The 14,793-nt window shown below is 44.0% G+C and overlaps 1 protein-coding gene and 1 non-coding gene across 2 annotated transcripts in view; both read right to left on the bottom strand.

Annotated features, from left to right (window-relative positions):
* Positions 1 to 14,793, bottom strand: part of LOC140717809 (uncharacterized) — an 845,297-nt gene that overhangs the window by 308,120 nt on the left and 522,384 nt on the right. The window lies entirely within an intron of this gene.
* On the bottom strand, positions 727 to 798 carry trnag-ucc (transfer RNA glycine (anticodon UCC)). The gene has a single exon. It is a non-coding gene; the product is annotated as a tRNA-Gly (tRNA).

Raw genomic sequence — 14,793 nt, 5'->3', positions numbered from 1 at the left:
CTCTAATTCGTCGTCGACTGGTTCTACACCCCCCCCCCCCCCACAGGTTCTGCCTGGCCTGCTGACATCCTCCAACTTTTTCTGTGTTGCTTGGATTTCCATCATCTGCGATTTTCTCTTTGTACCTGTATCCATGTCGCCCCACTGTTACATATTCATGTGCCGATCTAAAAACTTCTTACACCCTTCCGTCTCTGAACCAGGCAGCCCGTTCCCAGCAACCAGCCCACTCTGTATAAAAACGTGAGCCGAAAATCTTCTTTAAACTCTCTCCCACTCCGCCCTTAAATTCATTCCTGCTCGAATTTCAATTCCCTGCCATGGGAAACCAATTCTCACTATCTGTCCAATCTATATCTTTTCCTCATTTTGTACCTCATAATTCAGTCAAGTTTCCTCTGAGGCTCTGACATTCCAATGGAGGCAAACAAGATCAAACACTTTAATTGATAGCATCCGAGAGACGCTTTCGAAAACCTGCCAATCCTTCCTGTGAAGTGTCCATTCTTGTAGAATCTGGAATAGAGCCAGAACAAGATTTAACGGGAAACTCTGGAAGGACGTTAATTCCATCTCTGATCCACGACACAGCGAATGATAATTAATGAATCAATCTTACACTCATAGTGTGAATTAGCGTCTGTCGATTACTCGGCCTTTAAGGTCCTGCGTGGAACATGTCTATGTAAGAGGTTTAGTTGCTATGTAGTCTAAAACAGTACAACATGCGATGGCCGGGAATCGAACCCGGGTCAACTGCTTGGAAGGCAGCTATGCTCACCACTATACCACCATCGCTCAATGGCGTTGCAAAAGATTGGAGTAGTGAGGCGTCTCCCTTATTTCCATGTGACTCGATCAGTCCTCGAGCTGTTTTCCGTCGGGTCATTCCTCACTTCTGCTGCAGGTTCTATTTCGGTAAATTAGAATCGGCATCGCTAACAGACCAGAATTATACAACCCACGGCGAGCATACTCCAGGAATCAGACTGAGTTAGAACCGAGTCGAGGAGATTCTAATGGGGTCCTGCCTCGCGCATCACCAAATGGATAAACAAATCCTTATTATATTTGTCCTTTCAAACCAAAGGAGTCCATCCTTTGGCAAGACCTGGAACACAGTAAGTGACTGAATCGCCAAAGAATCCTGAGACCCCTCCAGTCACACAGTGAGAAGGGGATGAATAAAAATCGGCAGATCCAAAATCACACACAATCAGCAAACACACATCAGGGTGACTCTGTGAGCTCTCCTGCACCTTGACGTCCATGTGACAGATTACATATTCTTGTATATTCCTCGTAAGTTTCGTGGTTAGTATCCTCGCCCGTCCAGTGAAAGACCGGAGTTCAGTTCCCCGACGGGGAGACCATTTCCTACTTCAAATATTAATTGGAAATACAAGACAATTTTTGAGCCAAAATTTGAACTTCTCCCTGCGGTGACAGTCGAACGCATGCGCAGTGAGGCTCCAACCTTCTATCTGCTTGACAGGGTACGGCTCAAGACATGCGCAGTCCCATTCCCTCACCCATCCCAGCAGCGGCTTTAAAGCAGCTGGCAATGCCGAGTACCCGGGACCGAAGCGATAAATTGAGGTGGTGGAGCGGAGGACACCTTGGCCCCGTAATCGGAACTGGGTTCTAGAAGGCGACCGGTCATGATAGTCGAGGGAAAGGGCTGGTGGTAGAGAATGATTTGGGGGATGATTGTAGAGGGAAGGGGCTGATGGTGGAAGGTAAATCTACACAGCGTGCTACACATTGATATTTTCCAATCAGCTTACAGTTTTTCATTGGAATGCATGAAATCTCTTAGTAAATGGAGAGGAAATTTAAGAATCTGTTTTGGTGTTCCCATGGGTGTTGTCTGTGTACAAGAAACTTGTTGCAATCGCATATATTGTTTGATATTCCAGGTTATGAGTTTGTGGAATAAGCACAGTGCAGTGGGGGAGGGGTGCTACCTTTGTGAAGAAAGGTTTATTGTAAAGAATTCTGCCTTCTCTGGAGAATAATGAATGCATAGTTATAGAATTATTATATCGACATGGAAAATCAAATTTATGAGCTTTTATAATCCAGGCTGTAAGCTGCCTGTGGAAGGTTTGGGAAGAATGCTCTTAACTTGTTTTTTAATGGTGACTTTAACGCACATACTGGTCTTTGTGGCAGTAAGACTAACGGGACTGCATTAGAGAAGTGTCTGGAATAATCCGAGTTAGTCTATTTAAATGACGGAACAGAGATAAGAGTGGATATCGCCAAAGGTGAGGTTATTGGCCAGATTTGACTTTTATCTGTGCTCGACCTGCTGGACAATAACTGGGAAGTAAAGACTGATGGTAGGGGGAGTGATCAACGCAAGAAAACTTTCTGAAGTATTTCAGAGGAGAAGAACAATAGCAAGGATAGTTATTAAGAATGTGAAAAGGGCAGCTTGGAAAGGATGTTACTGAACAGTTGGGAAGGAACTAGCATAGCAGTGGTGTGGAGAATGCTGAAGAAAATCAATGCTGGCGAAGGTTATAACCAGATTGCAGTTTAGTAGAGAATGGAAATTTGGATGCAATGGAGAAAGAAAGGGCAAATGTGAAATACGTTTATAAAGATACACAGACAAGAGAGTTTAGGGAATATGTATATTAAGAAACAAGAGTGCATTTTGATGGATAGTGGGAATATCTTTGACAAACAAGAGGCGTTTGAAATTGCCATGGATGATGATGATTTTATGTTGGCTGAATTGAAATTTGCTGTCAATAGGACAAGTACTACAGCCCAGGGCAGGATATAGGAAGCTATCATATACTCTAGTATGTCCCCGAGGCAGCCTAAGAGTAGTTGCTTGAGTTTTATGAGAAGGACTGGAAGCAAGGAATGTTTCCAGGAGATTGAAAATGTCTGTAGCGATGCCTATTGTAAAATACGGGAAAGATCCTACGCTGTCCAGTTGCTACAGACCTGTTGCTGTCAGTTCCTAACGATGAAAAATAATTGAGAAAATGATGGCAATTAGGCTGATTATTCTTTGGAGAGGAGGGAATAAATTCTTCACTATCAAAGCGGGTTTTGTAAAAGAGGATATATGATGCCACTGTACTACTGGGAGAGCTATTTGGAAATCTTTTTATACTGAAAGTTTGAAATAGTTTATTATATGCTATGGAAGAAGAGGTTTATGATTAAACTCATTAAGTTTGATATTGGTGTGACGTTTTGCAAATGGGTAACTTTTTATTGTTTGGACGGTCATGTAGAGTGAGAGTGGGTGAAAAGAGTGATATCAGAGCTTGCGGAGGGTAACGTGCCTCCTTCCCCGCAATAGTGTTATCAGTACAATATTGTTTGATATGATGGTTAATGATATTGTTAACGGTCGGGGGGCCTGCGATCGGTTTGGCTTTATATGCTGATGATGGCATTCTGTGGAAATAGGGTGAGAATAGTTCCCCTGTGGGAAGGTCTTCGACAAACAGCGTTAGCAGCAATGGAAGAATGGTGTTTGCATTGTTTCCAGATCAATGTGAGTGCTTTATTTTTACTCATTAACATAGGATCTCGGAATAAAATGACAAAGGTTTACTAGCATACGCAGATGCTGCCTGTTTTGCTGAGTTCCTCCAGTGTGTTGTTTAGGGAATGGTCCGGATTCTGGAGCGCTGGCAGTGGAGGTTGTTACTGGAAAGGAAGAGGCGGATTCGATTATCAACTTATTTAGAATCAGATTTAATATAATTGGCAGATGTTGTGAAATTTGTTAACATTACAGCAACAGAACAATGAAATCCTTGATAAATTAATATTGAGAAAAACCTGAGTTTCGTCAAGAATTATCGATTAAACTTAACATATATAGTGCAAAATAACATAAATTAACCGAAAAAGTAGTTAGTTAATGCTCATGGGTTCAATGTCCGTTGAGCATTGAGAACTCGGATGACAGAGGGGAAGGAATTGTTCCTGATTCACATTGTGTGTGCCTTCAGCCTTCTACACCTCCTTCCAGAAGGTAACTGTGTGAAAAGCTTATGCCCTGCGTGGTGGGGATCCTTAGTAATGCTCGGTGCCTTGCTGAGACACCGATCCTTGAAGATGTCGAATACTACCAATGATAGCACGAATTTTACAAGTTTCTACAAATTATTTTGATCTTGTGCAGTAGACCACACCCCATGCTAGATGGAAATGCAGCCAGTCAGAATGCTATCCACGGTACATTTGTAGAATTTTTTGAGTGTTTTAATTGACTAACCAAATTTCCTCAAACTTCTATTGAAATATAGCTTCTACCTTGCCTTCTTTATGACTGGTTCAATATGTTGCATCCAGTTTCCGATCCTTAGAGATGTTGACACCCCGAACTTGTAATTGTCCACTCTCTCCAGTTCTGATCCCTCGATGAGAGTTGGTTTGGGTTCTTTCATCTTATCTTTCCTGAAGAACCCAATCAGCTCTTTGGTCTTGCTGACGTTGAGTGCAAGATTTTTGCTATGACAACACTCAATTAACTGGTATATCCCACTGTTTTACAACCTATTGTCACCATCTGAAGTTCTGCAAACAATGTTTTTATCATCAGGAAATTTATTAATGCTGTTTGCGCTATGCCTTGCCATACGGTTCTGTGTGTAGAGACAGTGGACTAGTGAGCTAAGCGCACATCCCCGTGGAGCACCAGTGTTAATTGTCAGTGAGGTGCGCATGTTTTTCCAATCCGCAGAGATTGTGATATTGCTGCTAGGAAGTCAAGGATCCAGAATCTTAGGCCAGGGTTGTCCTCAGGTGTACAATGAGAGCCCAGCCGTCTGTGCTGCTGCCATCAAGCATGACTTGGATGAATGCCACCTAGAAGGGAATTCCACATAGATACAGTATGTGACGACCTGCTGCTGACGTGCCCCACCCTGCCTGAGTGCGTGCAAGTCTATCTAGCAGTACTCCAGTTCCTAGCAGAACGGGGGTCGTCGAGTATCCAGGGCTAAATTGCAATTTTGCCACCCCGACGTGCAGCACCTGGGCTTTCACACTGAAGGCGGCCCTCGGGAAAAAGGACCTGATAGAATAAGAGCCATCCTGCAGAAGATAACCCTGAAGACCAAGAAGGAGGTTACCTCCTTCCTGGGAATAGTGGGGTACTGCCGACAATGGATAAGCGAATATCGGAGAGAGAGGTGAGAGGTGAGAGTGCCCCATGCTGTAATGCCGTTCTTAAACTCCGCAGCCACTCAGCACTTCACTACCTCCCGCCGAACAGGCTACGAGATGCTCCTCCTGTCACACCCCAGTTAAACTTACCAATGATCGCTGGCGGTCAACCTCGCCACCTTCGCACCGGAGCCGATGGAAGAATACGACCACGACTGTCTGGTGAAGGTCCAACACATCACCTCCCCGAGGGTGCATTTGCACCCTGACCTTGCCAAATCCTGATCTGATCTTCTTTACTGACGGATCCCCGCAAAGATCTCGAGATGATCTGCTTCTGGCCGGCTATGCTGAAGTGGACCCACATCAGGTTGTGGAAGTCTTCGCCCTGCACCAAGGTACTTCAGCACAAGCAGCCAAACTGTTCGCCTTGACACGGGCCTGCATATTGGCGAAAAGGAAATCAGCCAACATATACACAGATTTACGCTGTGCCTTCGGTGCAGCGCAAGATTTCGGACAAATATGGGAAAACAGAGGGTTCACCACCTCGTCCGGAAAACCCATCAGACTCCCAACTAGAGCTAAATCTACAGGAAACGCACGCGTAAATGAGGTTGCCAAACGAGTGGCCGCTACTCAATAACCAAGCCTTTTGTGCCCTGAAGCAAACCCTTGGCCCTATAGTTGTACTGATGAACTACAACAAGCACAACAACATGCCAGTCCGCAAGGGAGACGCAGCTGAGAGCGCGAGCAGTGCAACGACAAAGATGGGTTTCAGTTCCATCCACACGGGCGTGTAATGTGTCCTAGAAGCCTATTTTTGCCCCTGTGCTGCCTAGTCCATGCGCAGGTGCACATAGGCAAAGGAGGGATGCAATATGCGATTGGCCAACAATGGTATGCTCCTGCGATAACACCGACCATTCAAAAGATCGTGCGATCTTTTCCAGTCTGTCAACAGTACAACCCGGGAAAGGGGGGAGCCACGTATGATCACCTCCCAATGCCTAAATTGCCCTTTCAAAATCTCCAAATCGATTTTGCGCAGATCTCCTCAGTTTCGGGATGTTAGTATATGCTGCTAGTAGTGGACATGTTCACCCGATGTATGGAACCATACCCCACTCGAAGCGATGATGCTACGACAGTAGAGAAAATATTGCGGAAGGAAATGATACCCAGATATGAAATACCCCGGGGATAAATAGTGTTAGGGTACCCATTTTACAGGAAAGATAGTAATAGACGGTGCAAGCCATGGGGTTCCAATGGAAATTGCACATTCCCTCCAGCCTCAATCCTCAGGAATAGTGGAAAGGGTTAATGGGAGAGATGACGAATGCCCGATCTAAAGTGTGTCAAGATAACAATTTACGCTGGCCGGAGGCTCTCCATGTAGTATTATATGCATTAAAGAACAGGAAATACAGGTCTACTGGATTGACGCCCCACGAGGCTCTCATGGGACGCGCATGACTACAGTGGTCAGGCCCCCAGTGGCCCTGAACTTGGCCCTGTATTGGAACGATGAACAAACATTGGCCTATGCACAGGCCATATGTAAACAAGCTTCTGAGCTGCAAGAGAAAATGAGAAAGACCCCTGCCCCTCTAGGGAGTACCCCTATACACTCATTTTGCCCAGGAGATAAGGTGTGTGTAAAGCAGCTAAAACAAGGATTCTTTCTCTCCTAGGTGAAAGGGACCGTATACTCCATTATTGACGACCCGAATTGCCCTCAAGATAGACGGAAAAGAAGACTGTATCCATGCGGCGATGTGTAAACGGCATCATCCACCAGAAACGGAGCCAACGAAATCTGAAAGCATCTCACCGAACCTCTAGAAAAAAAAACAATTTTGTCGGGAGGGCTGATATGTCTGGAAGGGTTGATTCAGGTTGTGTGCGGGGGTCACCGCAATACTTTCCTCTCTGTGTGCAATGTTTTTGTAGGGCAGACAGGAAGGAGTACATATTGGATATGTGGCGAGGTGCCCCAGCACGGGAAAACAACGTTGACTGTAACGGTTATACCCCTCACTGTTTGTGAAACTCGGTTCATCCGATGGTTGGAAAGAAATCGAGCACGGAAGAGGGAGGGATGTCAGCCGGTCACCCCTAAACATTCAGGCCGGAATGCCTGCTATCACTGCTGTTTCGAAGGATGACATCTTAGGCCTCTCCCGAGGAACTATACTTTGCTAGGACCTGGACTAACGGTCTCACCTCCTCCTCCACCGGTTGATGCTATCTGTTATTGTAATCATAACGTCAGTGCCCCATATCAACAGGGGAATAGCACTTGTTCCCGCGTAGTCACTTTTACCTCTGAAAGGCATGATGGGCTGCGTCCCGTGAATGGGACCCAGTGGATGTGTGGGAATCGAGTCTATCCCTGGCTGCTCCGGGAGCAGCCCTACCCCCAAGAGGAACGATAGGACCGAGGCTACATGAGTACTCCCACCTCTCAGAAGGGATGGAGTAGATGATGTTATCTAGCCTATTTGGTACCCCATCAGTTGGTTATGCAGCACCCCCTCCAAGCAACACCCCCATTGGGATATTGCAAAGAGAGCCATAACCAAAGCAGTACGATTCGGGATGATACTGTTTCATAGTCAATGGGTGGGACGGACGGCTACCCAAATAATTAAATTAGTGGCTACCCAAATAATTAAATTAGCAGCCACCCTAGAGGAGTTTGCTAACAATACCGCCGACGCTCTGGAAGACACTCAGTCCCAGATATACGGAATTACTACTGAAATGATTGCCATCAGGCAGACAATATTGATGAATCGGATGGCCCTTTTTTTCCTGCTAGCCGAGAAAGGGGGCACTTGTGGCCTCATTGGGAAAGAGTGTTGTACGTATATCCCTGATGTCTCCGAGAACGTTACTAACTTGAACCAGCACGTATGGGAAAAGGTGAAGAAGGTACAGGAAATAGGAAACCAGATGAGAAACTTTACTAATGGAACAAATTGTTTTGGATGGAATATGTGGATGGTCTTCCGGCTGGGGAGAGTGGATCCTGCATGGAATAATCAGAGTGGCTGTCATATATATTATGTGCTGTTGTGTGTGAGGGGTACTAAGGTCAGCAGTCAGTTAATAAAGAGGGCCATGGGAGGGTCTGAAATTATCCCTATGCTGCCTCGAATAGTAAGGGCCACCGCTAACCAAGAACACTGGTGGGGAGAAGAGGTGTACCCTGCGAGAGATAGACCCTTTCCTGAGGCTTACGATCCCCCGTATGAGGAGGACGAGGAGATACACCAGTAAGAAATGTTAATCTAGAAGATTAACAAGGAAGGAACTGTGGGAGAAAATATCCAGAGCTGACACTGTATTGAGCAAGGAAGGGTTAATGATGTTCATATGTAAAATCAAATTCTACTGTGACTAATGCATTCTGTGCTGCTGACAATTTGAATTTCAATCAGGATGATTAAAATAACTATGTTTGCATTTGTTGTTCAAAGAATCATCACATGTCTGATATACTCTTCTAGCCAATCTGATATACTGTTTTGAGAAATTAACACCGAAGTGAATGTGTAACTACTCAGGGACTTTGACCCTGTATTCAACTGCTGCCTTTCTTGAGCTCTCACAAATGCATGGGCCAGCAGTTTAAACATCATATTTGACTGCATGTGAACTGTGTATCCAAAGGACTAAATGACGGGATGGATTTACCCATCTAAATGGTCTGAGAGTCCCAACAGATCACGCTGTCCTCCATGTCCTTCTTCTTGTGAACACCAATGCAAAGTGTTCATTTTCTATCTCGCATGCAAACTCTGCCTTCAGGCATAAACTCGATGTATTCATTTTCTGGTCACTATTCGCTCTCCTGATTCACTGTGTGACTTGTTTCTTGCTTCTGTTATGGTCCTTCAAGACACTATCTACTTTCATCTTCCTTAACTTTACACTTGACTCCGGTTGTATTTTTAAACAAATACGATATTTCTCATCGCCTTAAGTTCCTGAACAATCTTATCCATCTCTACCGTCCTCGCAGGGAAATGGAACTCCTGAATTCTAACTGGCTGTACTATAAATGACGCTCTCATGTCACACATTACTTAACATTAGCTCCATCCAGTAACATCAGCTCCCAGGATACTCTCTGTGATTCCTGCTCAATTCTGTTGTATTTGGTCTTCCACAAGCCTACATTCATCCACCTGCAGGTTCATTTTTATCCTTATCAATAAACATCTGAAAACTTTCTGAATTATCATCCTTCATTTTTTCCCCAATGAACCTCCAGTCATCTTGCTAGGCTCACATTCCAATACTAAGCCAAAAGTGTCCCCTCCCTGGTGGACCATCTATACAATTTGTCTGGAAACCTTCCTGAACATACTTCACAAATAATGCGCGATCCAAGCCTCAGATGGTAAGGGAGTCCCAGTCATTCTGAGAAGATTATTCACACATTAGAGCCACTCTATTGTTTTCACATTTGTTCATAACCTGCTGCCATATCTTTTCCTCTCTCTTTCTGGCTATTGTAAGGTGTACAGTATAATCGCATCACAGTGACTGCACCTTTCTTATTCCTGACTTCTACCTAGGTTGTCTTACGAGATGAGCCTCTGGGATGACTCCAAAAACTTCAGGCCTGTGAAAGAATGTATCTAACTCGAAGACAGGCTGCACCTGGGGAGAGCTTGAAAGACTGCGACAGCACAGAGAACTCGGGTCAGTTGTCTTTGACCCAGTGAGCGTGATGTGCGAAACTGTCCACCGTCTGACTGAAAGACACAGAGCAATATTTTCCTATTCGTTCTCTGCCCTCTCACCATCCCGTTCCCTCGAGTTCCTGATTCCACATTCCTGTTAAAAGGTCTCTGTGCATTCACACTATCGGTGACCTTCAATGTTTTATAATATTGCCCCTCATTCTCCCACATTCCAAGGGAAACAATTTAAACTGCTCATAGCTCAGTCATTTGTGTCTCAATATTGACTTTGCAAAATTCACCTGCATTATTTCTAGCTCAATGGCATGTTTCATGTTACAGTGTGACGAAAACTTAAAACACGATATTTCAATGTGACCTCACAGATTATACAAATGCAACACAACACGCAACCTCTATCCTCACTGCATTTACTGATTGAGGCCAGTGTGCCAAAAGGTTTCATCAGCTACATGACAATCTTTGACCCAATTTGAGACCCTGTCACCTCATTGAGTGAAAGGCAGCTATTGTTTGATTAACATGACTGGATGTCAGAAGGAAACCTGTAGATTTGGGAGACTGGGAGTATCAGAATGCATCCACCAAGTTACCACATGAAAGGCTGGTGCATGACACCAGAAATCACAAGACAAATTCACGAGGATAAAAGGCTGGTTTCGCATAGAATACAGAAACTGAATTAACAGTTCAGGGGAACATCCCCGGATCCGTTCTGGACCCTCCACTATATACTATCCAAATTAGAAGCATGGTGCGGTGGGCAGAGGTTGGGGTGGTAATGGGCTGTCTAAGGGAACAGTGATGGCTGTAAATTATTCACAATCGGCATTAATCACCTGGACGAGGGTGCAGAGTGTGAGAGCTCCAAGGCTGCCTGTCTCTGACACAGAACGTGGTGAGGGCAATGTTGTGATGGGACATTTGGTATCAGCAACCGGATATAGAGAGGCTGCGTAAAAGAGAAAATGGAATTAAATGTGATAAACAGTGATGGCGTGTTCAGGGGTAGAAAGAAGCAAAAGGCAGATTATTATTTATATGGAGAGAAAACGCACATGAGTGAATTGCAGAGGGGTCCAGGTGTTGTCTTGTACGATTTACACACGAACAGCCGACAGGTGCAGTGAATTGTTGTTGGACATTTATTTCTGTGTGGTTGGTGCAGGGAAACAGAAAAGTGTTGTTACAGTGTCAGACAAGTGCATAATGATGGGTTTGGGAATTTAAAGCAGGTCAGTACATAAACAGTGAATGTCAGTGTCATGGGGAGTGGTAGTGAACAGGGAGGTCTTGGGGCACAGGTACATAGTTTCCTTGAAAGTCACAACACAGGTAGACACGGTTGTGAAGTTGGTGAACAGCATGCTTGCCTTTGGCAGCAGAGGATTTGCAACGTCACATTACAGTTGAACATAATATTAATTAAACTACAGCAGCAGTGTCCTGTGCAGTTCTGGTCAGTACAAGAAGCATGGAAGTGATTATGCTGGAATGGTGAAGAAAAGATTCCCAGGAATGTTGCCTGGACTGAGGCCTTGTGTTACCAGTAAAGACCAGACACACTGGGACTGTTTTCGCTGCAGTAAAGGAGGCTGAGGGGATACCTGACAGATTATTACAAAACTATGATAGTTGTAGATAAGGTAAGAAGTCAGAAACATTTTCACAGCGTGGAAATGCCAAATTCACGTGGACTGCCTTTATAGTTACAAGGTGATTGTAGTTTTCTGGCACAGGTGTAAAAGAACTCTGAACTAAACACCAAGAGTAAACCAATCAATGAGGAGGTCCCAGTAAGATTAACCGTTTAGTGTTCACTCTTCCACATTTACGCATGGTGAAGACTGTTGATAAAACAATACAAAATATATACAGTATTTGTTTCCTTCTTGACATCACATTTACATCATACATACTTGCAAAAGTAAATCTACAACAACTATATTACATTAAAGTGCAACATACAGTCAGAATCTACCTGCGCCATCGACTGGCTTAAAATACACTTCAACACAAACTATTCGCAACTCTTTAAATAACAAAAAAAACATAAACTTTATCAACCGTCATTATTTTTAACAGAATCAGCGTTAGCGTTTTTAATTCAACATATCGATTATCTCATGAACTTACGGCGTTGCTTCACTAATGTTTCTAGTGCGTAGAAAGAAAACTTTTCTCGCGCTGATCCTGCGCACACACATAAGCCCCCTCCTTCCCATTTTTCCAAACCGGTATTTTCTCACAAGACGCGGCGAAACCGGGTGTGACCTCATCGCATGCCGCGGTATATCACATACAACGAATTTACTTTAAACAACCTTAACTTTAACTAGAAAACGATAACAAACGAATTACTAAAGCGAAAATATAATAAACTAAACAAATGCCTTAAAGGCAACACAGTGATAATTTAAAGATCGTGTGCAGGGCAAGTGGTAAATCAGTTTCATTTATAGAGTGTGGGGTCTAGTAAGTGCTGCCACGGGGAGTGATGGAAGCAGAGATGACAATGACATTGAAGGGAGAGAAGAGATTTAGTTTAATGTGGAATTCTGTTCAGCACGTATTTCGTGAGAAGAAGGACCTGTTCCAAAACTGCACTGTTCAATGTTCTGAGTGAACCTCAGTGGCAGAAAACTATTTAACTGGGGGCAACAACAGTTGTATCGGTTCCTCAAGAGTTTTATTAAAAAGTACAATGGGGCAACTTTTTCCACACAGAGAGTGGTGAGTAGATGGTACGAGCTGCCAGAAGAAGCTGCAGAGGAGATACAATCACAATGTTTGGCAGACATTCGGACAGGTAAATGGATAGTAGAGGATTAGAAGGTTTATGGGCCAAACACAGGTAAATGGATCTCTAGGATACATACCATTGTTAGTATGGCCGCGTTTCTGTCTTGTGTATTTCTGTAACTGTGTGAAAGATGGACAGCACTAGAGACCTCTCAGTCCAGGTGTAGATGGTTCACATGTGACTGGGGGTATGTAAAAGATGGGAAGAGGAATGTGCAAAAATATTTTCTCCCCACTGTTCTTCTAGTCTCACCACAAATCTACTCCATTTAGTTTTAGATGGCCTTTTTTGTGAAAAAGACTGCAGCCATTCACTTCATCAGCTATGTCCCTCAGGAGTTCATACACCTCTGTCCGCTCAACACTCAGCTTTCTACATTCCGGGAACACAGACCGAGGCTTTCCAGTCTCGCCTTGTAACTCAGTCCCAGTGGCGCCTTGTGAATCTTTACTGCACCTTCAAAGAATCACAGACTCATAGATAACTTATCTCAATATATAAATGAAAAATATAATGTTTCGTTGTCATTTATTTAATTGGCAACTCTTTATCTAGTTTTAGGAATTACGTGAAGATCTGATCACATTTTAATCATATTTATGCAGAATTATAAAAAGATTCTACAGGGTTCACACATGAACAACAAGACCTCGAGCTCTGTCCGCTGGAGCACATCACAAATCTTCAGCCAACATTCTAAGAAACCGTTTTATTTGACTTTTAAAAAACCTCTGAAGATTCACCAACCACAACTTCCCGCAAACAAAGCCGTGCTGATTCCTGCTACTCAGACACTGCCTATCCAAATAAAGGTGATTCCCCTCCCTGAGAATCCCCTCCAGTATCTTCCGAACTATGGAGGTCTGCTGACAGACCTGCAGTTCCCAGGCTTGTCCTTGACAGCACTTTTAAACAATGGAACAGCATTATCCACTCTTCAGTCATTGGAGCAACCCTCAGTGGACCCCTGTAGGCTGCTAGTAACTGATCGCTGGTAATAAGTATGTCCTCCAAAGCAACTCCACTAGTTTGTATTATCCATTGAGCAACAATGATATTATACTCAGTAAACACAAAGAAGAACATTTCATTGATTGATTCATGATCGCACTCATTCCCTGTGGCGCAAGACATGGAGACCCTGCTGATCTCTATGGGGCCCCTCTCTCCTAAGCCACAGTATTGCTCCTCACATAGGTATAGAGCCTCTTGTTATTTTCCTGTGCTGCCTGATCAATCACATAACATTGGTCTGTCCTTTGGGTTTCCCTCTTAAGAGTATTCTGAATAATTCTTATACTTATCAAGTGATTTGCCCGATTCAGACCTCTTGCACCCAGTGAATGATTCCTTTATTTCTTGACTGGAGCTTATATCTCTCATTGGCCAATGTTCCCTAAACTTGCAGACCATCCTTCACCCAAAAAACGAACATGCTTCTTCCGGACAGCGGCAAACACGCTCATAAAAAAAAATCCCAGCTGCCGTTTCATCATGTTCTGTCAAACAGATCCTCTCACGCCACTGCTGTGAAATCTAGTCGAATCCACTAAAATTCACCTTTTCTCCAGAATAGATCCCTAAACTGTGAACTTGACCGTACGTTCCCATCTCTATCTTCAAACTAATATAAAGAAGAAGAAGGTATTAACGATTACAGGGGTAAGACATGGAAACCCGAAACAATCATCATGGAGGAATCAGAATAGGAGAGGGAGAGAGTAATTTCATTCTCCTGGGAGTGAAGATCACTGAGGATCTATCCTTGTCCCAAAATAACAATGCTACTATAAAGAAGTCAAGACAGCGGCGATATTTCATTGGAGTTTGAAGAGATGTGTTTTTTCAATTAAAACATTCAAAAGCCTCTCTCATTGTACAGTGCAGCTTATTCTGACAGGCTGCATCACTCTTTGCTGAGGATGGGGGCGGTTACTGCACAGGACCTAAAGAAGAAACCAGAGTTGAAAAAAATTGTCAGCTCCATCTTGGGTACTAGCCTCCGTAGTATCCAAGACATCGTCAAGTAGCGGTGCATCAGAAAGGCGATGTCAATAGTGAAGATCATCCCTCCCCCAGGACATGCCCTCTTCTTACCGTTAGGGGCAGGAAGGAGGT

Source organism: Hemitrygon akajei, chromosome 28 (assembly GCF_048418815.1).
Source record: "Hemitrygon akajei chromosome 28, sHemAka1.3, whole genome shotgun sequence".
NCBI lineage: Eukaryota > Metazoa > Chordata > Chondrichthyes > Myliobatiformes > Dasyatidae > Hemitrygon > Hemitrygon akajei.
Note: the sequence above shows the minus strand (reverse complement) of the source record. Positions and strands in the feature narration are given on the sequence as shown.